At 45.9% G+C, this 24,026-nt stretch overlaps 1 long non-coding RNA gene across 5 annotated transcripts in view; it reads left to right on the forward strand.

Moving 5' to 3' along the window:
- Positions 1 to 19,088, forward strand: part of LOC123835678 (uncharacterized) — a 32,915-nt gene extending 13,827 nt beyond the window's left edge. For all 5 annotated transcript variants that reach the window (XR_006788801.3, XR_006788799.3, XR_010406588.1 and 2 more), the window contains 3 exons: positions 7,938 to 8,140; positions 9,054 to 9,129; positions 18,117 to 19,088. This is a non-coding gene — a long non-coding RNA (uncharacterized LOC123835678). The remainder of the gene's footprint in view (positions 1 to 7,937; positions 8,141 to 9,053; positions 9,130 to 18,116) is intronic.
- The last annotated feature ends 4,938 nt before the right edge of the window (positions 19,089 to 24,026 follow it).

Raw genomic sequence — 24,026 nt, forward strand, 5'->3', positions numbered from 1 at the left:
TTTTTTAATAAATTGCTCATTTTTCTATTAGTGTTCACCTTTCTCTTATTGAATTATGAAAGCTCTTTATATATTAAATAAAGTAAACCTTTGTGTTCTAGGTTGCAAGATTTTTTTCCTGATTTACTATTTGGCTTTTAATTTTATTTCTGGTGGATTTGTGTGTGCACATGTGTATGTATGAATTCAGAAGATTTTTTATGCCATTACACCTATCAGTCTTTTCCTTTGTGGAGTTATATACTTCTTAATTTTTTTAAAATTTTTAATTTTTTTAAAGATTTTATTTATTTATTTGACAGAGAGACACACAGTGAGAGGGGGAACACAAGCAGGGGGAGTGGGAGAGGGAGAAGCAGGCTTCCTGCTGAGCAGAGAGCCCGACGGGGGATTCGATCCCAGGACACTGGGATCATGACCTGAGCCGAAGGCAGACGCTTAACAACTGAGCCGCCCAGGCACCCCGGAGTTATACACTTTTTTAAAGGACCAAGTTTTCATCAATTAACCCGTGAAATTTTCATAATCCAATCTGGTGCTCTCAAACCCCTTGAGCTCCTTGTTTCAGATTTACCAGTGCGGCCATTATGTTAGCTGAGGTGCAATTTTGTTTCCCTTTCTCCAGTTCAGGCTGTCTCCCAGAAGGGGTTTGATCACTTCACAAACTAACAGATAAGTTACTGCACGTAAGAGCTGGTGATAGGCATTCTTTTTCCTCAACCACAAAACATGTATGCCTCCCTTCATGAAAAGCTGTAATGGGAATTAGAAAGGACTAGTTTGTTTAGATTCTTTGCAGAGTGAATCATCACTGCCCCATTGATATGCTTTATAATTGCACTGATGTGTTCTCAGGAAAACTGTGGCATTAACCCTAAGTTCTAATTACTACGCCAAGAAACGCCATGGCCGGCCCTATCTCCCCTGAAGTCAGCAGCTTTCCATGGCACGATGCCCCTGGGCTTCGTGGCTGTGCTACTTCTCTGGTGAGGAGGGCATTATAGGCAAATGCACAACTCGTTCTAGCCAGGACTGCTGGGGGTGAGCTTGTCTCTGGCCTTCTCTGCTGGCATGCCGGGCTGAGCCACACGTGAGCCTCAATCCCTTCTTCATCTCTCAAGTTAGACCTGTGCATCCTGCTCTCTCCGCGGCCTGCTCCCTGGCCTGTTTGGCCCTCTTGGTGTTTATTCTATGGAGCAGGGAGAGAAGAGAATCCTCTTCCACTTACAGACCTCAGGGAAGTCCCCTGGATTGTCCTCAATCCCTCTCCCCTTTCACCCAAAGTCTTTCCTGCAGGGTGATGGAGGGGAGGTCTTGAGCACCACTGAGGGTTGAGCGTAAGATCAATGATCACCATCACCATGATGATGACATAGGGTGACCTGCCTCCGTTCTCTGCTGTCAGAGCTTTTCCCCTGCTGCTTAGCCGTGCGGACTCCAGGGGCCAGCCCAGATGCAATCGCAGGCTGCCAAACCCACCAACTGACACCTTCTCCAGAGAACCCTATCATGGTGGGAGTGTGGGGATGGGGGCCAAGGCCCTACCTCAGCAGGTCTTTGCTCTCTGGTTTTGCCAAGAAATTATTAAAACATAATACATGCAGGGCGCCTGGGTGGCTCATTCGGTTGAGTGGCTGTCTTTGGCTCAGGTCATGATCCCAGGATCCTGGGATCGAGCCCCGCGTTGGGCTCCCTGCTCAGCGGGAAGCCTGCTTCTCCCTCTCCCTCTGCCTGCTGCTCCCCCTGCTTGTGCTCTCTCTGTCAAATAAAATCTTTAAAAAAAATAATACACACAATAACTGTAGGCTAACCTGCTGCTATCAGCAGGGAATTGAGGGTTTGCTGCCACTCTGGGAGCCAGACCAGGGACTTGAAAATAGATTTTACTATGGAATGACCCTATCATGGATCTGAGCGGTCCCTTCCCCAGAGGCTGCCCTTTTAGATGAGGTCCATCAGGGGTCCCCTCAATTTGAGAAAGACACACTCTTTTCCCTTCTGCCTCGTCAGTGCCCTTTGGTCTCTCCCTATTCTCTTATCCAATATCACAGAAGCCGAAGAACTAATTTGGCTGCAACACAACCCTCCTCAGAGTGCTGGAGAGGGAGAGAAACCAAATGTGAGCACAGCCCAAACCGTCTTAGTGGGCAAGGCTCATTCGTAAATAATTTTAGTCTTGTTACCCGTTCACTAATCATATAGCCTTCCCGATGGGTATTGGCAACATGTCAGATGGAGCTCACTCATGAAAAGACGCCACAGTTTCCAAACCCCATTCTGGCTTCTCGAGAATCTGTGAATTGGGGAAACCAGCTCTACTAAAGGAACTATAGACCCATTTTTTTTTTTTCCTCCTTTTGAGGGCCGGGGTGGGGAGTGGTAGAGCAGAACAACATCTATACATTTATGCATTCAGGAAGCATTTGCTGAGCTTTCCTCTGTGGCAGGCGCCACCGGAGGAGTGGGCAAGAGAAATCCTGAACGCGTGATGTGTCCCCATTTTGCAAAGGCATTTCTCAGAGTCGCTAATGACACCTCCAGGGCGCTGAATGGTGGCCCCCAAAGATACTAGGCGCTAATCCCCGAAAACTGCATGTACTACCTATGGTAGTGTGTGGTCAAGTCTTGCAGATGTGATTGAGTGAAGCAGGTTGGGTTGGAGAGATTATCCTGGATTATCCAGCTGGGTCCTAAATGCCATCACCTGTACCCTTTTAAGAGGGAGGCAGAGGGAGATTTTACAAGGACACAAAAAGGGGAGAAGGTGATGTAATGATGGAACAGATAAAGATTTGAAGGTGCTGGCCTTGAAGATCGGGGTGATGCAGCCCCAAGCCAGGCAACAACAGCAGCCCCCATAAGCTAGAAGAGGCAAGATTGTCTCCTAGAGCCTCCAGAGGGGGCACTGCGCTCTTGACACCTCGATTTTGGACTCCTGGCCTCCGGAATTATGAGAGGATAAACTGTTTTAAGCCCCCCAAATTGTGGTAATTTGTTACAACAGCCCCAGGAAACATAAAACATCCTTGCATATAAAATGGGGACAAGGGTCTAGAGGACAATTTTCAGGCAGGTGGAGTCACAGGTATCTGACCAAGTCTGTTTATTCATTCCCTCGGCAAATATTTGTTGAGTGAGTACAGCGTTCCAGGCATAGGAGATAGAGAATAAGGCTGACGATGTCCCCACTGACACCGGGGTGGAGGGAGGGAGCAGGTAATAAAGAGGTAAATGAGAAATACAAACCAGGTACCTTTAGTTATTGGTGTGAGTGCTTTAAAGAAAACAAAACAAGGTAATGTGGAAGTGGGGAGGGAATTATTTTAGATTGGGCAGTAGGAGGGCCTTTCTGATGAGGTAATCTTAGAGCTGAGCCCTGAATATCAAGAAGGAGTTACCATCTGGACAAAACTTTCCCATTGGCAAGAGTTGTAAGTGCAAAGGCCCCGAGATAGGGATGAGCTTAATGTGCTTGAGCTTAATTGTGCACAGAAAGACCAGATTCCTCCAAGTCAATGTGGAGAACCAGCTCTCACAGAGGGCTGCAAGGTTCTGTTGGAGGCTCTGTCCTGTGCAGTTTTCTTTGTTTATAACTAAATTGGAAGTAAACATATGAGTCATATAAATCAAGTGTGGGTAACATAAAGCTAGTAGGACTTATATTTAGTTAGATGTCAGGGATTGGGTTTTAAAATACCTTGGCAGGTGTGAACAAAACTCTAAAGATAAAATTTGACAGAGACAAAATGTAAAATTATTTGCCTAAATCAGTACTTGTATGAAGGCTCTAAAACTCAGTATCAGCAAACAACCTGATGGTGAAACACTTTACGACTTTTTTACAGCATGGAGTACAGCTCAAGAGAGGAGGCAGCCACGGGTCTGTTCCTGGAGTATTGAGTGGGCACGCCATTTTACGGGGCCACAGAAACCATTCATTCATTCATTCATTCATTCATTCATTCATTTGATTCATTCAATGAACAAATGTTCAGTGGACACCTTCTATGTACCTGGCACTGGTTAGGCTGTGGGGAGACAACACTGAATAGGATAAAGCACTAGCTGACCTCAGAGTGCTTCTAGGGAGAAGAGAGACACTCTAGGTTTAATTTTGTAACTGTGATCTTTCTTTCTACATTAAATTTTTTTCAGATTATAAACTGGTAATAAAAGAGCAAAATCAAACATCACAGAAATATATAATATAGATGGGCGCCTGGGTGGCTCAGTTGGTTGGGCGACTGCCTTCGGCTCAGGTCATGATCCTGGAGTCCCGGGATCGAGTCCCGCGTCGGGCTCCCTGCTCAGCGGGGAGTCTGCTTCTCCCTCTGACCCTCCTCCCTCTCATGCTCTCTGTCTCTCATTCTCTCTCTCTCTCAAATAAATAAATAAAATATTAAAAAAAAAAGAAATATATAATATAGAAAAGAAAAATCCCCTGTTAACTCATCTTGCTTCCCCAGAGATAGCCACCGTCAATAGGTTTGTGCATTTTCTTCAACTTTTAAAACTACAGCTGTCTTATATTTTAAAAACATAAAAATAGAACCATAGTCTTTTTAATTTTTTTTAGCTTGATGTATCTTAGACATGCTTCCACATGAATACAAAGAGATCTACCCTGTTCTTTTAAACGGCTGAGTCATACTCCATTTTATGAATGTACCACAGTTTAGTGTCTTATTGATATGTGTACTGTTTCTACTTTTCACTATTATAAACAATGATACCACAGAACTTGTTCAGCATGACCTTTCCAATGAACTGGTGGGAGTATTTCTTTCTAAAGGATACATTCCTGGAGGTGGAAATGTTGGGGCAAAGGGTCTGAAACATTTAAATGACAGCTGGTGCCATACTTCCTACCATTCAGGTGGAGTCAAATCGGAGTGCATGTTTTCTTGCAGCCTCAACACAGGATTTTATCAATAATCATAATCTTTGCCTGTCTGACAGGCGGGAGACAATCCTATATTGTTTGCACGAACCATGTTCGGCCTACAACCGAGGTAACGGGTATGCAGGGATGTGCAGGTCACCTGTGCATGTCAGAGAGGCCACAACTGCTGAGGCCTGAAATTAACCAGGCGGGGTGTGGTAGTAGGTGACCACAGCATGCCGGGCAGCTCACACTGCAAGTGCAAAGGCCCTGTGGTGAGAGCGTGCCTGGCCTGTCAATAGGACCGGAAGGGTTCCCAGGGGAGCAAAGAGCAGGGAGCAAGGGGAAGAGTGAAGAGGAGGCAAGGGCTAAACCTTGCAGGGCCTTGGGGTTCATCTTGTGGGTTTTGGTTTTTATGCCAAGAGAAATGGAAGCCAATTGAAAGTTTTGAACAATCTGACATGATCGGACCGGCATTTTGAATAGATTCCCCTGGCTGCTGTGTGGAGAACAGATTAGGAAGAGGAGAGACTGGAAGTGAAGAGAACATGAGGTAGCTTTTGGCTTCCAGGTGGGAGTGGTGGTAGTCTGCCCTGGGGTGGAACCTGGACTAGGGTGGAGGCCCAATGGGTGTACCCTGGAGAGAGTGGGTAGACTTAGGAGAGACTTAGACCGGATAGGGCTTGATAGGAATTGATGGGAACTGAGGCTTGGCTGGGCTTGGGTAGGGAGCATGGCATCCTGGAAGATGCTCAGGCGTGTTGGACAGACTGACTGGGAGTTGTCATTAGGATGGTGTGAAAATAGCAGGCGAGGATTAGCCAGAAACGTGAAGATCGGGAGGAGACAGAGGCTTGGCAGAGCAGTCTCTCTGCTGAGTTTCCCCTATGCCCACGGCTCCACCCGATGCAGGCTGGCCCTGGGACTCCGCCACACTGGCCACAGGTGGACTGGGAGAGTGCCGGAGCCCCGGCTGTGATGCGGTCTGGTGTGAAGCCCGTCCTTGACGGGGACGGTGCCAGATGGAGCTGACGACCTCCTTCGGGGAGTGACAACATCTGGAACTAGGGACGTGAGAAAGGTCACACGAGGAGAGGGCAGAAAGTGGGAGTCATCAGCAAGGAAGAAGAAGTGAAGAGCGGAGCTGGGGCAGAAGGAGCGGAAGGACCGCAGAGCATGGGAGAGGACTGACGGGTCCCCCCTGCACGTGGCTAGGGGACAGAGCCAGGCTTGCTTGCCCAGCTGTGAGGCTGATTGGGTGGGAAGGGGACCCAGAACAAGGCAGTGACCTTCTTGAAGGCTCTGCTCTGTCTCCTCAACCATGAAACAGATGCCACAATATCTTTTTCTTCAGCTCACGAGGATTAAAGAGGCACATGAGAGAGTCAAAGAAATTATTTGCAACACGTAAGACTACTAGAGAACCAGTATCTAGAATTGAACTGGGAAAAATCTACAAATCAATAAGAAAAAAACCCAGCCAACCCCATGGGCAAACAAGCAAAAGACTTGAACAAGCATTTACCGAAAAAGGATAGAGCATAGCTCAAAAATATATGGAAATAAGATCAACCTCATTAATGAGGGAGATACAGTGAGGTTCCCTACGCAACAACACAGATGAATCCTATAAACGCAGTGTTGAGTGAAAGTAGTGAGATCGAGATGAATGTATGAAGTAGGAGTCAATGTATTTAAAGTTTTAAACTACCATTAAAACTATAATTAAATACTACACATGCATATCAGATTGGCAAAATTTGAAAAATCTATTAATACCAAGTGTTGAAGAGCGTGTGGAGAACCAGGAATCTCAATGCTGCTGGTGGGAATGTGATGAGTATAAGCATTTTGGAAAACACTTTAGCATTATCTAGTAACCTGAAGGCAGGCACATTGCACAACCCAGTAATTCTATTCTTGGATATACACCTCTAAGAAGAACTTCTCATGTACACTGGAATGCATATACCAGCTTGTCTGTAACTTTGTTCATGGCCTCATGCTAGAAACAACACAAAGATCCATCAACTTGTAGAGTGAATACATAGATTGTGATACATTCACACGATGGAGTACTATACAGCACCAAAAAATGAATGACCTATGCTGTGGGGAACAACATGAATGAGTTTTACAAACACAATATTGAACAAAAGAAATAATACGTACTATACACTTTTACTTTAAAAATTGGTGGGGCGCCTGGGTGGCTCAGATGGTTAAGCGTCTGCCTTCGGCTCGGGTCATGATCCCAGGGTCCTGGGATCGAGTCCCGCATCGGGCTCCCTGCTCCTTGGGAGCCTGCTTCTCCCTCTGCCTCTCTCTCTCTCTCTGTCTCTCATGAATAAATAAATAAAATCTTAAATAAAATAAAATAAAATAAAAATTGGTAACACTAAACTCTATATAATGGAGTTTATGTTGTAGAGCATATATTGTTGAGCAAATTATCAAGAAGAGTAAGGAAGCGATGATCACAAAAGTTGGAAGGCTGGTTGCTTCTGGGGAGGGGAGGGTTCTGGGATAGACAGGGATACTTGGGGCAGAGGGGGTCCTGCAGTGCTTGAAGGTATTCTATTTCTTGACCGAGGAGGTCGTTATCCTAGTGTTTGCTTTGTGATTGTTCATTATACTGTACATTTGTTTTGAACACTTTAATCTAAGAGTATTTTATTTCACAATTTAAACAGGTTTAAAAAAAAAAAAAGATAGCTAACACTTGTAAAATGCTTGGCACAGCGCCTGGCCCGTATTAAGAGCTCAACAGATGGCAATTTTATTTACTGTTATAACCCAGTTGTTAGAGCCGCGCTGTATCCTAAGCAACCTTCCAGCTCCCGGATTGAGCGCGAGTCTCCATGAAGCCTGGCTTTGAGGTGGAGATTCTGGACTCCTCTCTTTCCCAGGGTGGCCTCCAAATAAATCTCGTTGCTCAAGACAGCACTTCTCACTTGATATGTGGTGGTTTACTGCATTGTCTCAAACTCTACCAAAGTGTGTTGCCAAATTTTGGCAAGATATAAAACTTTTTTTTTAATGTCGCTGTTGCTAGGCAATTCCAGAAATTGAGATTGCTGAACTGAGTACCACGTCACGTGCATACAGCCAGAGTCCAGCCTGCTGCTGGTCAGAGGTCAGGGGCCAAAGGTGGACCCTGACCTCAAGCTGGTGCCAAAGACATGAGGACACGTGAGAACTTGACCTGCTGAGAATCCATCGGGGAAGAAGAGCCACACCCAAACAGTGCTGATTCAGGTGAATCCCAAGATTACTGAGGATGCCAGTGAAACCCTTCCAGGGTATAGCCCCCAAATCCACAGGAAGGTTGACGGTCCCTGATTTAAAGGAATCTGAGAATATCTCTGCTCCTTGCACGCCTAATAATGGAATCCCCATGCCATGTTTATGGGAGGGGCCATTGTATCTAATAGCGAATTATATTAACAGCTAATAATTATGGGGTGCCAATCATATGCCGGGCATGGTGCTAACGTTTCAGCAATTCAGTAACTTGCTGCAGGTCACACAGCCGCTAAGGGCTGGAGCCAGGAAGAAGGATCATTCTCACTCTCTGGTTCTAGAAGGAAGGCAGAGCCCAATGTTTAGAAGTCACGTGGGGGGGGGCAGGTTTTGGTACTGAGAAGCAAAAAATGTCCTAATAGTGAAATGGGGAATTCTAGGGCACAAGAAATTCTCTCTCTCTAAGCAGAGGCAGCAAACGTTTCAATTTTAGTATATGTGCTGCCGAAGCGAGCACGAGGCAGCAAATGTCTCAGAAGAGATTCTTGCATTGGATGGCAGGTTGGACCGAATGCCTTTCAAGGTCCTTTCAAAGAAGCCATAATTGTTAAGTCTGAGTCTTGGTAGAGCTTCACATAAGGGGCTGTGCTATACGCTTATTTTCATTTAAAATAGGAACCTCCAAAGTTCAGTGCATACCCGGACGTGTGAGCTATTTGAGTTCACTTTCATGTGGATGTTCATGAACTTCCTCAGAACTGGTGAGGCACGGGAAAATGATGTTCCCTATGGGGTTGTTTTCTTTCAGTCTTTTAGCTGACAGTAGTTGTAAAGAGGCTTTCTGCCCGGCAACGAAGTAGCTTTCTTAGCTTTGGAAGAGAAAGAATTTGCATTCTACACTCTCCCACACTTATTTCTTTAATTTCAGACCAGAGGTGCTGATCTTTTCGCACGGACTCTCCGGCCACCCCTCCTGCGATCGGCGTGTGTCATCTGAGGACAACGTGAGTGGTCTTAACAGTGGCATCGGGGAGCATCAGGGGTGTTTAGAATCTACCCTTTAGAACTGAAACGATATGTCTGGCTTTGTTTCCAGGGTTACAGAAACTTCTTTGGTCTATTTCCATGACTGTGTCCAGTGGAAATGCATTACTTTCTGCTTTTCAGACTGCGCTACCTCCCTCCAGGATAATGGAGGCATACAGTGGCATCTCTAGTTGGGAGTTGGCTTGGGTCGAGCCTTTGCATTACCTGGCAAAACCGGCTTTATTTTCTAAAGCAGTTTTAGGGTCATAGAAAATTTAGTTGTAGAAAGTACAGGGTTTCCCGCTACCCCTTGTCCCCACAAACGCACAGTCTGTCCCTCTGCCAACATCCCGGACCAGAGTGGTACATTTGTTATAGTCCATGGACCTACGCTGACGCCTTATTATCATCCAAAGTCCATAGTTTACATTATGGCTCACTCTTGCTGGTGTGCATTCTCTGGGTTTGGAGGAAGATATAATGAAATGTATCCACCATACATTTCATTCGCCTAAAAATCCTCTGTGCTCCGCCTATTTATCCCGCCCTCTCCCCAACCCTGGTGACCACAAATCTTTTTACTTTTCCACAACGTCACAGAGTTGGGATCCTATGGTATGTAGCCTTTTCTGATTGACTTCTTTAAATACACCTTACTAAAGTAATAAGCATTTAGGGTTCTTCCATGTTCTTTTGTATCTTAATAACTCATTTCTTTTTAGCGCCGAATAATTCTCCATTGTCAGGATGTACCACAATTTCTTATTTATCCATTCATCTACTAAAGGACATTTTGGTTGCTTCCAAGTTTTGGCAATTGTGAATAAAGCTGTTATAAGCATCCATGTGCAGGTTTCTGTAGAGATGAGTTTTTAATTCACTTGGGGAAACACCAAGGAGCATGATTGCTGGATATATGGAGAGAGTGTATTTTATTTTGTAAGCAAATGCCATCCTGTCTTCCAGGGTGGCTGTCCCATTTTGCTTTCCCATCAGCAATGAATGAGAGTTGCTGTTTCTCCATATCCTCACCAGGATCCATGTTCTGGATTTTGGTGATTCTAATAGGTATGCAGTCGTTTCTCATTTTTGTTTTAGTTTGCAATTCCCTCATGACAGAGATGTTGAGAATCTTTGTGCTTATTTGCCATCTGTATAACTTCTTCCGTGAGAGGTCTATTCCTATCTTTTGCCCATTTAAAAAACCGGGTTGTTTGATTTCTTATTGTTGAATTTTAGGAGATCTTTGTATATTTTGGTTAACAGTCTTTTATCGGATATGTCTTTCACAAGTATTTTCTCCCAGTCTGTGGCTTGTCTGCTCGTGCTCTTGAATGTACACTATTTTAACAGTGCTCTATTAGATGTTGTATGAGCATATAAAATATATTTAAGACAGAATTTCATGCTTTTAAGTTGCTTATTGGGAAGTACCTATTTCCTGGATACAGAAGGATCCCCATTGCTTCTTTTATTGGCTAATAGTGAAACTCTTGTGGGGTTGGGAAACACTCCAGAGAATCAGTATATTTGGGAAACTTGCTTGGATATTATTTTATGTGCTGAGAGTTCCATGATAAATTATACTTTGGTGGCTTTATGTATAGAAGAGCTTGAGACTCTGACTTGTCTGGGCGGACAAAATGTTATTAGCATTCTAAGAAATGTCAGTGGCTGAGATTTATATATTCCCGTACAGGCTCCTTTGACTGATGTGACCTCACTGACGTTTCACAGTGACTTATCCAAGGCAGAAGCATGGCAGTTGGGCCAAGGGAAAGACATTTTATTCTATTTATACGTACGGCCTTTTTAAAAATGTTGAATTATTTGAAAATACTTAACCGAAGGGGATCATTTCTGCTAGTACAGAGTCGCAGGTAGAACACCTCACACGACTTCACATTTGGAGTCGGCGTTTGCTTATTATGCTGAATTGCACAATGTCAGCAAATGAACAGGACATGCTCTAACTTCAATCAGTATTATCCAGAACTCTTCAGTGTAGTCATTCATAGGCACACAAACCAACAGAACAAAACAGGGCCCGAAAACCCAGTGTGGACTGGATGTTGAGTGGGCTCAGTCTGGACGCACTGTGTCAGCATTAATTCACGGTGCCAGCGCCATCTTAGAGCATGATGTTCAACTCTAAATCTTAAACGAAAAGGAGATTCCAACGTTTAGCAGACTTGTGGAACAAACACTAGGGAGACAGAGTAATTTGTTAAGGCAGACAACGAGCTGGACCCAATATCCAGGACAGATGCTCTTTAAAATTGGTCCAGTCCCAAAGAGGAAGAAAGAGTCCAAGGGTCCACATGTGCCATTCCTCGGAGAAAGCCAGAGACTGAGAGAGGGCAAGGTAAGGCAAGAAAGAGAGGGGATGGTTGTATCTCTGACCAGGAAGATATGCTGGGTCACCCAACTGCAGGCCCCTCTTCGTGGTCTGATACAAGTCTTCTTCAAAATTGACCAAGCTGCGAGGTTCCCAAAGGCAAAGATTAAAAACAGGAGCTGCAGAACGTTAATGAGGACATGTGGTGTCTGCAGCTGGGGCTCAGTGTGGTGCAAAGTTCGTGGGTGTGGAATCTCCACAGGCATGGCTCCCAGTCTCAGCTGTGTCCTTGTTAGTTACATGACCTTGGGCAACTTACTTAAATCTCTGGGCCTTTATTTCACCATTTGCAAAGCCAGAATAATAATTTCTTCCATTCAGTACCATCGCAGGGATGAAGAATAATTTACATCAAATACCTGGCTCATAGTAGGGGCTCAATAAATGTTAGGTGATTTAAAAAAATCATCCAGGCCTTATTCCATGTGTTTAATGAGTTCACTGTAAGGAAAGCTCAGATGCACTTTAAATACACTTCTGCTTGTATTGCTTCCTTTGGAAATGAAATACTAATGTATTATCTCCTTAAGAGTTTTGGTAAGTAATATAGCTACTAAGGTGCTTTTGGTTGCAAGCAGGAAAACCCTCAATTTAAATAAGCTTTAAAAATAAAGCAATCGTATTTGTTCATGTAACTGCAATGTCCCATGATAAATGTCAGATTCAGGAGAAGCTTGATCCAGCAGCTCCATTATATAGTGAAAGATCTGGTTTCTTTTGTTTCTGCTCTGCTGCCATGGTATCAGCTTTATTCCAAGTCTGCCTTCCTTTGTAGCTATAAGATGTTTGTCAGCAGAAGTCTAGGTCCATCTGTTAGAATTGGGCTTACTCTATGTGATGGAAAATCCACTATTACAGTGGTTATAACAAGATAGATGTATATTTCTCCCCCATGTAAGAGAACTCCAGAGGCAGGCAATCCAGGGCTGGAATGGTGGCTCCATCATGTCATGGGCCCAGATGTCTAACTTGAAATTCCACATCTTAGGGCGGGGCTCCCTTTCTCAAGGTCACCTCAAGGTCCAGAATGAGTGCTGGAACTCTCACCATTACCTCTGAATTCTAGGCAAGAGGAAGTAACATGAAGAAGTCTTGCCCCCTCACTTGTAAGGAGACTCACCGGAAGTACCACACAACCCTTTTGTTTATATTTCATTGGCTGGATCACAGTCACATAGGGCAGTGGCAAGACTGGGAAACAGAATCTTTTGCTGGACCCGTGTGCCTAGTCAGAAATTGAATTGTTCTTATAACCAAGAAGAAAGGGAGAATGGATATTTGAAGGCACCCACTCCTTATTCAACCCAGCTGGATATGGTTATTATTTGGGGTGGGGGGGCTTCCATAAAAGGGAATAAATTTTTTTTCTTAGAAGACCCCAGGAAACATAGCTCATATCTCACTGGCTCAAAGTGGGTCTTCCACCCGCTCCCACAGCACTCACTGCCGGGGAGCGTGTGTGGGAGATGGTCAGTGCTGACTGGCTTGAGCACATTAGCGCCCTCTCCTGGAACTGAGGGTGTGGCGAGCTCCCCCCCCAACCCCCAACGACCCAGGGACCCTCAGGGACCCATTAGGAAAAAGGAAAGGGGGCAATGAATGTCATTACAAAGTTGTCCCCCCCTCAACACACGCTCCCGGGTCCTCTTTTCACTACGCTAAACAATTCTAGGATTTCTAGCCTCTTGATGAAAGCTGTGAATTTCAGATTCCTCTTTATCTTTATGATCGTTTGTGAATCTTCTCCAATCTTTCCTCACTCACACAGGGCACAGTGATGAGCAGGTAAATCTCCAAGCCTCTCTAAGCCTCAGTTTCCCCACCTATAAAGTGATGAGGGTCATAGCATCCATCTTCAAAGATCAAATGAGAGGATGCATGTAGGCTTGGTGCACAGTGACCATTTAAAAAAGGTTCAATAATAAACATAATAATACATCCTGATTCTTGGATCCTATTCTCCTATGTTTTTCTCTATCACGCTTGTGTTTCTTTACCTGGAGCCTTAAAACTCTCTTTTTTGCTCTACTCCAGCTTCTGTTTCCATAGATGCTTTTCTCTCCTTAGAAATTCTTCTCAGAAACATCCTTGTGTCTATTTCTGACCTCATCTCTAATTTGCCAAGGTAGCTTTCAGTGCCTGGAGGTATGACAGTAAGAGAAAATGATTTGGGAGTGCAGAGAGGAGAACGGGAGCTGTGAGGAGCAGGTGGTGGGAAGCCCGCTATGGACCCCACCTGCGCCGCAACCTCACCCCTGCTTGACCGGATGTTGACTTCTTGTTCCCAGGCTGGGTTATTTGGAAAAGGAAGAAGAATGTGTTCTATTTGTTCATGTGGATTTACATAAGAAACACATTCTCCCTCTTCAGGCTATGGAGCTCATTTGTTGACAGACTGCTGAAGAGTTGAGCTCATGGGTTTATTTAGTTTGGAAATTCAAAGGTCGAGGCTCTCTCTGCCTTGAGAAAGCCTCCACCAGGTGCATCTAAGATGGTTCGTCCTCACCCTCTTCCCTCCTTCCAGCCTTCCCTCCTTTTTTTGTCAAGGCCAGAGGGCTTGGGAGGATTCATACTCAAGTTTCCCACACAAAGAGCTGCTCACTAATTCCTGCCCTTGCCCACACTGGGGGAGACCGAAGTTTCCGAGTGCTGCTTGCTGCTCAGTCTTCATAATCAGGGAGGGATGCCAGCTAGCGGCCATTGCCGGCCACTCTAAGCACTTCACACGTATAATAATAGCAATGGGAACAGCTGACTGTTAATATGGTGTTTACCACGTGCCACGCATAGTTGAAATCATACGATTATATATTAATTTATGTTATTTCTCTTCGGAAGGAGTAGCTACCAGCATCCTTATTCTATAGATGAAGACCTAGACTCAGAAAGGTTAAAGAACTTGCTCAGGGTCCTTCAGCTCGTGTCAGAGCCTGGATTCGAAGACAGTTGGGCTCTGTGGTCTTAACCAGGAGACTGCATTACCTCCCCATGAGGGGGCTTTAGTATTCTTAGCATACCCATTTTATAGACAAGGAGACTGAGGCACAGCCAGAAGAAGGACGCCAGAGCCTGGTTCTTATCTGCTACGTCATGCTGCCGCCTCCAGGGACGTGTGGGAACATCTCCCGATCCCGCACTTCCCGTGGGAAGTAAGCTGAAGACATCACCAGGCTGGAGCAAGTAGTGGCAAGGCCGAGAACGCAGACACCCTCAGTCCTGGTCTTGCTTCCGAGGCCCTTGTCATCAACAAATCATGTCCCTGGCACCAGGGGCCCCACTGGCTTGTGCTTTTGCTGCTTCCTGATCTTCATTTTCACGAGGGCTATTAGGGTGTCCTGGGTCCCTCAGGGGACTTGGAAGCATCAGACACCACACTCCTAGTCCCACTGGTTAAATAAAGGAACTAGCAAGAGAAGGCATCGTTTAAAATGTGCTTCTTTTGGGACGCCTGGGTGGCTCAGTTGCTAAGCATCTGCCTTCGGCTCAGGTCATGATCCCAGGGTCCTGGGATCGAGCCCCGCATCGGGCTCCCTGCTCAACAGGAAGCCTGCTTCTTCCTCTCCCACTCCCCCTGCTTGTGTTCCCTCTCTTGCTGTGTCTCTCTCTGTCAAATAAATAAAATCTTAAAAAAAAAAAGATTTAAAAAAAGAAACGTTGAGAGGTGCCTGTGTGGCTCAGTCGTTAAGCATCTGCCTTGGGCTCAGGTCATGGTCCCAGGGTCCTGGGATCGAGCCCCGCATCGGGCTCCCTGCTCAACAGGAAGCCTGCTTCTTCCTCTCCCACTCCCCCTGCTTGTGTTCCCTCTCTCGTTGTCTCTCTCTCTCTGTCAATTAAATAAATAAATAAAATCTTTAAAAAAAAAATAAAATGTGATTCATTTATTTATCCCACAACTCGTTCCCTCAAGGACTTGTGACAGTACACAGAAATGCCTAACCTTCTAGGAAAGAACATCAATCAGGGCTGTGTGATGATGTGGCCGGATTCCCAGCCCATCCCATTCCCCTCCCCAGGGACCTGGATGGATCCCACCATCCTCCTGCCCCGGGGTTTCTTTATCTTTATGGATCGTTTGTGAATCGTTGAGGTTGGCGATCACATATCCCTGGTGGCAAACGTCAGTGACACTTCATGTAAAGCTCCTAGCACTGGCCTGGCCTACAGAAGGTGCTCAGTGGCTCAGCGGATGATAATGATGATGATGAATTTTCACTCCCAGGCAGAGAATGACGCGGTAGTGGCTTAACCAGGGGCAGCAATGGCTAATGCTCACCGAGCACTACTAGGTGCCAGGAGGGTGTTGAGCTCTCTGCATGGATCACCTCACTTAAGTCTCACTGCAACCATGTGAGATTGGTACTCTGATAGCCCTAATTTGCAGATGGGTAAACCGAGGCCCATAGAAAATGTTAAGAGCCCTCCCCAGGGTCGCAGAGCTCATGATCTCTAGCCAGGCTTCACACCTAGGCAGGCAGGCTCCAGGGCCCTTGCCACTGCCCCTCTCGCTCTGGAAAACTGGTTGGACTCAACATCCTTGTAACGGTCCTTGTCAGCTGAGCCTTTGACAGATCCTGGGCAGCAGTGAGTTCAAGAGAATGTCTACATCTTGAGAAGTTCCTGAGGAGCAGACATTCTGAGGGTTCAGTTAGTGCGGTGTGGTGTGGTTTCTCTGTCGGCCAAGATGGGATAAAAATAACAGATTATCGAAGGGCTTGAACTGAAGTGTTTATGACCTTGGCTCAGAAAAGGGGAGAACAAACAGGGGAATAGGTCCAAGATCCACCTTAGGAAGGGATCTTCAGGGGGCGCTCACTCGGTTGAGCATCTGACTCTCGGTTTCGGCTCAGGTTCTGATCTCAGGGTGGTGGGATTGAGCCCCATGTGGGGCTCTGCACTCATTGGGGAGTCTGCTTCTCTCCCTCTGCCCCTGCCCCCATGCACGCGCTCGCTCCCTCTCTTTCTAAAATAAATAAATCTAAAAAAAAAAGAAAGGGATCTTCAGTCCACTTGAATGCACGGACATATGGATGATGAAGGACCCAAAATTCTCTGTGTATCATGGCTGCAATAATTTTAGTCTGAAAAAGTGTCAAGGCAGTGAAGTTCCTGTTTTGGCTATTTCAAAAAAATGAATATATGGCACCCATAGGATACTCAATGCACATCCCTTTTATTGTGATTTTTGCCTAAAATATTGGCCCTCTAAACTATCTGGCAGGAAGCACTCCTAAAGCCCCCCTATCTCAACCACCATCACAGCAGAATGATCCAGAAAGGCCAAATATAGCATTTGTGCCATTTCTGCATGGTAGACATTGTGTGATCATAATTGTAAAACAAGCAGGATCCTCAGTGGTCCAGCCTTCTGGGCTCATCCTCTTCTTGTGAAGTGGAGTAATCGGCAGAGTTCCGTTCTGCCCTTCTGTGCGATCCGAGCGCTCCTCAGGATTTCCAGAGACTGTCTCTGAGGGCTACTGGTCTCCTGCTCAGCCCACTGGGGCTTGAGCTTGTTTTCCCTGCCCATGTCACCCTCTGCTGTACAAAGCCCCAATTCCCTTATCCTTTGTGCCTTAGCTTTGTGCATGGTCTAAGCAGAGGAACTGGGGCACAGCAGAGTAGAGGCAGTAGGAAAAAGCCAAATGTCCTGTCCCTTATCAGGATTACTGACCATGTTCCCTTAAGGCCCTGGCTTGGCATCACCTTCACGGGCTTCCTCTTCCTCAGGAGCTGCTGTCTGCCCCGCTGACTTGTTCCTCCAACCCTCAAATGCCAGTTACTTCCTTACAGAACAGAGTTTAGCTCATTCTTCATTTTCCCCTTTACTTCCCAGGCCACTCCCAGAGCTTGATTTTCTCACCCCTAAAGTCTCATCAAGGCTCATATAGCATGTTTATTTTCTTTTTAAGATTTTATTTATTTATTTGAGAGAGAGAGAGAGCACAGAGTGAGAGTGAGAGGGAGAAGCAGACCCCCACTGAGCAGGAAGCCTGATGCGGGACTCGATCCCAGGACCCCGGGATCACGACCTGAGCTGAAGGCAGATGCTTAACCGACTGAGCCACCCAGCATCCCGGTGTCTATTTTTTTTTTAAAGTGACCCCAAACAGAAGATGGCCATATGATATGACTAACTAAGGGATAGAGGCACCGAAAACCAGGGGGAAGAGATGGCTGTCGGCTGGCATGGCCCCCCTGGGCTTTCAGGAGAGAAGGTGGAAGTGGGGCTGAATAAGAGGGGTGGGTGGGAACGGATGAGTGGGGGGCGAGGAGGGGGGTGTCACAGGGAGGAGAAACAGCCTGAGCACAGGTGCGGAGCTGCCGCGACCCTTGGCCCCCGGGATGGACAGGTGAGCAGGCTGGCAGGTAGAGCAGGGGTCCTCCCAAACGGGAAGGAGAAGCAGAAAGCCGAGGACTGTGGATCCCCTGCCAATTGTTTTCTGGTAGCTTCTCTGAAGTGAGTGTGTTGATTGCGGTTCCCTGTGTATGAGACACTCAACAATGTAAACTGCTAGGATGCAGCTCTCTAATTAAGTCGATTTTCTTACAACATGTGTTTGTTTATTACAGAGAGCTGTGATAACACAAGGGAGTCGTGTCAACCTCGTCTCATGCACCAGCTGAACTCGGTGACACCAGCAACTTGGATCCCGACAGACAGGGTGTTACAACCGCACCTCCAGGGAGGCTGCCCAGGGCTGGACCGCGCTTCTCTCAAGGTGCTTTGTGTGCACTGTGGGGCAGCTTGACCTGAGCGAAGGCAGCAAACGCGCCTCGAGTCGGAACCCCAGCCGGAGTCAGTAACACAGTGGTTCTCAAACTTCAGCCTGTGCCTGAGTCACCTGCGAGACGTGTTAAAACATAGAGTCTTATAACCGCCTTTCCCCGGAGACTCCGATTCAGTTGGTCTGGGGCAGGGATGGTGATTTTGCATGTCTAGCGAGTTCCTAAGTGCTCCTGGTTGGGAGATCACACTTTGAAAACCACAAGCCTACTCCAGCAACTTGACTTAGACAGCTCTTCCTCTCCAGGTCTTCTGTGCCCTAAGGGACTTCAGAGCTGGAGAGAAAAGGGAATGGAAGCCAAAAGATGGAAACAACCCAAATATCCATCAACAGGTGAATGGACAGGCAGAAGGTGGTATGTCTATACAGTGGAATACTATTCCACCAGGAAAAGGAACTCGATACTGACACACATTACAACATGGATGAACCGGGAAGGCATTATGTGGAAAGGAAGCAGCCAGCTGGGGCCTGCTGGGGCCACATGGTGCACGATTCCACGGATAGGAGATGCCCAGAAGAAGCAAATTCGTAGAGACTGAAAGCAGATTGGGGGTTGCCAGGAGGTAGGACGGAATGGAGAGCCACTGCCTATTGGGTTTCCATTTGGGATGATGCAAACGTTCTGGAACTAGAGAGAGGTGATGGGTGGACAACACTGTGAATGTACCTAATGCAATTGAACTGAACTCTTTAAAATGATTCACATGGTCAGTTTTATGTCATGTGTGTTTTACTGCAATAAAAAGTAAAAAGAGTGAATGGAATGTTGTTGGTTTTTTTTTTAAGAATTTTTATTTATTTATTTGACAGAGGGAGAGAGAGCACAAGCAGGGGGAGGGAGAGGGAGAAGTAGGCTCCCCGCCGAGCAAGGAGCACGATATGGGGCTCGATCCCAGGACCCTGGGATCATGACCCGAGCCGAAGGCAGTTGCCCAACCAACCGAGCCATCCAGGTGCCCCTGGAATGCTCTTTTCATTCAAATTGTGGAGCCAGTTGTAAGGCTTCCAGGATAAAGTCTGGAAATGCAAAGGGCCTAAACCAGTGGTTCTCAGCCCTTATTCTGTGAAGAATCATCTGGGGAGTTGTTATAACACACCCTTGTCTTACTCAGGTCCACATAAGACCAATTAAATCAGAATCTCTGGAGGTGAGGTCCAGGAACCAAAAATTTTTAAATTCACCTCCAGACCACTGTAATACACAAGCAGGATTGAGAACACTGGCGGAAAATCTCAAGGGCCGAGAGGGCTGACAGCCCATGTGCACACCGACTTGGGCTTCATCCTAGACGATGCCACATCCATCTTCTCCTGAGGTGCCGTGCAAGTGGTCTGGAGAGCAGAGCGAGAAGGCTTTGGACTCAGTTTGAAAATCATTCCCACTAGCAACTTGCTGTGTGATCTTGGGCAAACCAGATCACCTCTCTGAGATTTGTTTTTGCCTATGGAAAGCAGGAGTCTCTTTTCTCCTTTGTTTTTTTGTTTTTTAGATTTTATTTATTTATTTGTCAGAGAGAGAGAGAGAGAGCACGCACAAGCAGGGGGAGGGGAAGGCAGAGGGAGAAGCAGGCTCCCTGCTGAGCGGGGAGCCTGACACGGGGCTCGATCCTAGGACCCTGAGATCATGACCTCAGCTGAAGGTAGACGCTTAACCGACTGAGCCACCCAGGCGCCCCTCTTTTCTCCTTTGGAAAGAACACATTCCAGAGGGTTTCTGTGAGGCTTACATGAGACCGGCTGGTTTCCCGGTTATAACAAGTGTCGGACACTGCTTTTTATCTCCTTCTAGACCGGGAGGGAGACACCACACCATATTTGCGAGAAAACTCTACCACCTCAGTGTCTTGTACTGTGAGTTCAAGTTTCTCCCTCCACCTGAGGAGAGGGACATGTTTAGATTGAGAATTCGTGATAATGGCCTCTCGAATCCATAATATGCAAGTAGAGGAGGAAATCCTTTCTGTGTTCACGTTCAGACTTTCTTTTGGGTCCCGAGCTTTATCATGATGTGAACATACTCTAGGCTAAAAACAGGTAAGTTCACACAAAAATTCCTAACAATAAATAAAGTTGTTTGTATTTTTTTCATGTTTCTGTTCAGCCCCTATTCGTAGGTAATGTAGGTGATATATTTTTATTCCACTATAATTATGGCATTGATACACTCTTAAATTGTGCTTTTTCTCACTCAGTGCTTTATCTTCTGCATTCGTCATGTTTCTATAGTTCTTTATTATTGACATTTTATAGGCTACATAGTATTTGTTGAGTAGCCTCACTATGATTTACTTTTATATTCCTCTATTGTTAAAGCCTTTTGATTGCTTCTAAAGTTTCAATATTGCTTTTAAAGTTTTGATATTAGAAATTGTGCACAATGAAATTATTTCTGCATATAACTTTAATTTCCTTTGGCTTATTTACTCAAAATAAAATTCCCATAAGTGTTTGGATCAAGGGGCCTGAACATTTTAAGGTTCTTGAATGCACCATTAAATTGCTTTGGTAAAGGACTCTATCAATTTTGGCTGCAAGCATGGGGGTGGGTGTGGGGGGGTGCATCATTTTCAACAATGTGCCAGCACTGAATTTCATCATTTGAAAAAGGTTTTCAAATTGTACATCTATAATCTAATTTAATAGAAGCTAATAAGTTACTGGGCCTGACTTTTGGGCATGCATAACCTTTCTTCTCCATCCCTTTTCTGGTGGCATCCCCACTCTCTTGTAAACTCCTGGAGGGCAGTTTACAAACCTCACACATCGTAGAAAATCAACGATTACTTTTTAAAGTGATGAAGGATTCAGGCAATCCTCTTCCTGATAAGTCTTTGGTTTTCTAATAGCAGTCTTCTTTTTTAAAAATAAAGTAAATTACACTTTATTTCTGTTATGTTGGTAGCCTCAGAGAGCTGTTTGCTGGAAAAAAAAATGTATGAAGATTTTTACTTGGTGGGAAGCAGACCTCCCCACCACCAAAGGAAGGCGGCTACAGCTGTGCTTTTTCCTCCAGCCCCTTTCTGTATCTCCCATCTCCCGACACCTGAAGAGCTGGCTCCAGGCGAAGCCAGGGAAGGCTATTTGCAGGGTGTATGGGAGAAAAATGAACACAGACAGGCCCCTCCTAACCTATGGAACTCAGTTTTGGCTCCTGCAAGCAGGAGAAGTTTGGCCCATGCCCAGATGTCCTTGTATTTGGTCCCATCGACTAGGACAGATCTTGGGGATGAAAACTGCTGTGAGTCCAGTAATGTTTTTTAAGTGACTACGTATGTATTCTGTTGATTACAATAGGGTCCATATAAAGTTCAAAAATAGTAAAAATATGCAGAAGACCAACTTATGCAGCCACGCACACAATGTTGGGTGTACATTTGCATTCTCAAGCTCTTTAGGTGTCCTTCTTTGCCCATGCTGCTCTGAGAATAAGCCAATATCTCAATATTATAACAGAGAGTTGCTTACTGAGTTCAGGTGACTTGTAACCAGTAATTGACTAGTATTTAATACTCTAAGCTACACCCACCCCGCAGGCCTAGGAACTCCTCCTTACTTTTTAATATTTATTTATTTGAGAGAGAGAGAGTGCAAGTGCATGCGCGGGCAGGGGGAGGGGCAGAGGGAGAGAGAACCCCAAGCAGACTCCCCACTGAGTGCAGAGTCCACTGTGGGGCTCGATCCCATGACCCTGAGACCATGACCTGAGCTGAAATCAAGAGTTGGATGCTTAACTGACTGAGGCACCCAGGCTCTCCCTCCTTACTTTTTAACTATGGCTAATTTTAAAAGGTCCATTCCCTGCCTGTCCACCTTCTTCTCATCGGTGACAGCAACAAACAATTAATGGCATTTCTTAAATGTCTCGTTGCCTGAAATAACATCTTCTTCCAGCTAAAAAGTATGAAAGGCTGCACCTCTCCTCTGCTCTCTTCATTAGCCCTAGCATCTTCCCCTCTCCCTTTCCTTCAGTTTTGTCTAAGACCTCGCTTACTGCTCAAAATGGAATATGTTCTATGATTCTACTGGGGAGGGATTGTTTGTGATGATGGTTTTCAAAGAAAATACATGCTGGTGATTTGTAGGAACTTGACCTATACCTGCGTGTCCCCTTGTCAGAGGGCAGCAGCGTCTCTGAGGATCCTGGCCACCCTTGGGTTGTTGCAGGAATGGGGCAACCCCTTTATCCCCCTTCTCCATTCCTACAGAGATACTCTGGCCCTAGTTTACACTAGCTCCCCTCTTCAAAATTCAACTCAGCATATATCATTTTTTAAAAAAATTTTATTTATTTATTTGAGAGAGAGAGAGAGCACAAGCCAGGGGAAGGGCAGAGAAGCAGGCTCCCCACTGAGCAGGGAGCCCGATGCGGGGCTCGATCCCAGGACCCTGGGATCATGACCTGAGCCGAAGGCAGACGCTTAACCGACTGAGCCACCTGGGTACCCAACTCAGCAGATATCATATTATAGATTCTTAAACTCAAGGCAACAGAGAGATCATAATCCAGAGATATCCAGGCCTGGCTTTTCATCAGTCTCTTGGCAAACAAGTGTAAAATACATATTCTGGCCCCTGACCTGTCCAGACTCATCGGGATTGCATGTGGACATGAAACCTGCATGGGGAAAGCTCTCCTTGTGCCTCTGATGAACAGCCGGGGTTCAGAACCACTGACCCAGACTAACTCCCCGGCGAGACAGCTCTGACTATACTCTCTGGCAGGTGGTTGTGCATGACCTCCGACCCTGGCACACGCGAGGCTTTTCACAAGTGGTCTGAGTTGAACCAGTTCTTCCTTATGGCAAATTGAAAGACATTTCCACCACAAATGTTTCTACCGATTGGTCTCAAAGGTATCTTTTAGAGCAATACAGAAAAACATTTCTCCTATTTTTCCCCCAAACACTTAAAGATAGCTACTGTTTTCCTTCTCAAGATCTCTGTTCTCATTTCTGGGCTCTTAGTCCTGGTTGTTCTGCCCTGAATACGGTTAAAATGAGTTTAGGTATGTTTTTCAGATGATCTCTCATGAGAACTTGATGGAGAAGGTATCTTTCCTGGGTTAAGAGATGACTGAGGGCCAGTCAGGTTAAGCGACCCACCCGCCTGGTTCCTACAAACTAATAAGTAGCTGAATTGAAATTCGAACCATTTGACTCCAGATTCTGCACACTCTCTTTTTTTTTTTTTTTAAGATTTTATTTGTCCGTCTGAAAGGGAGAGAGGGGGAGAACATGAGCAGGGATGGGGTGGGGGGGAGGGGCAGAGGGAGAGGGACAAGCAGACTCCCTGCTGAGTGGGGAGCCTGACATGAGGGGGCTCAATCCCAGGACGCTGGGATCATGACCTGAGCTGAAGGTAGATGCTTAACGGACTGAGTCACCCAGGCGCCCCGAGATTCTGCACTCTTAACTAACATGTTATGCTGCCAATTTTTCTTTTCTTTGGTTTAAAATGCAAATAGATGCTAAATGAGTATTAAACTGAAGTGTATCAGAGCATCCCCACCCCATTCCACTCCCTGCAGGGAGCCACTGTCAAATTTGCAAAGTCCCTTGCAAACACTACTAAATGCTGGATGTTCCATTCAGGGCAGAGGGGAACTCTGCCACCTTTGCTCTGGACTCCGACTCCCCTGTGGGCTTGGAAGAATGAGTAAGAACAAGAAGGTTTTTGCTCATTTTGCCCTTGG

Source organism: Mirounga angustirostris, unplaced genomic scaffold, assembly GCF_029215605.1.
Source record: "Mirounga angustirostris isolate CCGP_5_RB_7025 unplaced genomic scaffold, mMirAng1.0.hap1 SCAF_12, whole genome shotgun sequence".
Taxonomy (NCBI): domain Eukaryota; kingdom Metazoa; phylum Chordata; class Mammalia; order Carnivora; family Phocidae; genus Mirounga; species Mirounga angustirostris.